Source organism: Puntigrus tetrazona, unplaced genomic scaffold, assembly GCF_018831695.1.
Source record: "Puntigrus tetrazona isolate hp1 unplaced genomic scaffold, ASM1883169v1 S000000694, whole genome shotgun sequence".
NCBI lineage: Eukaryota > Metazoa > Chordata > Actinopteri > Cypriniformes > Cyprinidae > Puntigrus > Puntigrus tetrazona.
Window position 1 is genome coordinate 38944 of NW_025048308.1, and position 1600 is coordinate 40543.

The window sequence follows — 1600 nt, forward strand, 5'->3', positions numbered from 1 at the left end:
GGTGACTTTACAAAGACGAAAAATCTTTACAAATCTTTACTTTACAAGATGGAAAAATCAGGACGTGGGAAACGTTATGTGATCACGTTGAGCGTGGAGTAGTTTTTACGATTTATGAACACGTTTCAAAGATTTTATTTAATTTTGTTTGTGTCAAAGAACTTTTAGAAGTTTTAGTTCGTTTGACACGTCATCACGTGACCACGTGATTAGTCCGAACTGAGTTTCTTTATTCATGTTGTGGGATTTATGTTTTACAAGTTTTACTCAATAGAAGCACTGTGCCCAGGCCTCATAAAGGCTCTGAGTTTTTCTATTTGATATTATGTGTGTATGTGCTGTGCAAAATGTCTTATCTACAGAAACAGGACGTGGAGGCTGCTGAGCCCATTTACTGATTGAGAGGAGAAAACAACTGCACTTGGTTCTGTGAAGGACACCCTGAGTGGGAGGAAGACCCAAGCACAAGAATATAAATATTGTGTGAAATGTAGTGTGAGCATACAGGACTGCCCTGCATGCCTTTAATGCTGTTGTTCTGTATCCTGAACTCAGTCTCAATTAATCTGACTTTATTAAACTAATTAAGATTTTTAGGTTTAAAAGTAAGTCTCATCATTGACAGACCTGAACCTGAGAGGGAAACAACAAAGATTTTCCTAACAGAAGGAAGGAACTGATGTAGGGACGAAGACATGAAAAAGAAGGCGAAATGGACGTGTTGTTTTGGTGTGGTGAGAGACGGCGGAAATGCTGCGCTCCGACCAGGTTTGCCAGTGGGGCGCCTTTTTCTCGGGCAGACAATGTAGAAGAGTTGCAGAAGACAGGAAAAGAGTGGAGTGGAAAAGCTTGTGTGCGTCTTTGGCCTGCTGCCGGTGCCTTCTTTAAATAGCTCGCATTTGCGCGCCACTTTTGCTTACGGCCATACCACCCTGAGCACGCCTGATCTCGGAAGCTAAGCAGGGGCGGGCCTGGTTAGTACTTGGATGGGAGACCGCCTGGGAATACCAGGTGCTGTAAGCTTTTGCTTTTCCTTCACCAGTCAGCTTAGCGCTCTTCTCCGGGGCCGACTGTTTTGCTCGCTCCTTTACCCTTTTACATTTGCTGCTGCTTTGATTTGCCCTTCTCTGTGCCGCCTTTCTGCTTCGTCGGTGTGACGGAGGACAGCTCACCACCGTCATTCTTGCTTTCTCCTCCAGGGAGCGATAGACAGACCTTCTCTCTCTCTACAGCGACCTCTTTAGAGCTGCACGTTCCTTTGCAACTCGGGCCCTTCTCTTTGACTTGAGAGGTTGCCAGTCTTGTTTGTCAGTCCAACCGCTTGAATGCAAACTGCACAGGGGAAAAAATAAATAAATAAAATAAATAATTTTTAAAAAAGTCAAGAATCAACCGAAGAGCTAATTATTTATTAGTTTAAAGAAATCCTAGGCAAGGCCGCTTTAAGTCCTTCGACATTAGGCCCCCATTTGTTTCCTCTCTGGTGCCTGACTACAAAATTCGTATTTGCCTTTTCCTGCGTCAGGAATCCTCAAATAAGATCCACCACATCCACTCTCCTGTAAATTTCAGCTCTGACCCTAATCAAACGACCTGAACA

General features: G+C 43.9%; 1 pseudogene; it reads left to right on the forward strand.

Annotated features, from left to right (window-relative positions):
* Positions 1–914: 914 nt before the first annotated feature.
* Positions 915–1023, forward strand: LOC122335051 (annotated as a pseudogene).
* Positions 1024–1600: the final 577 nt, after the last annotated feature.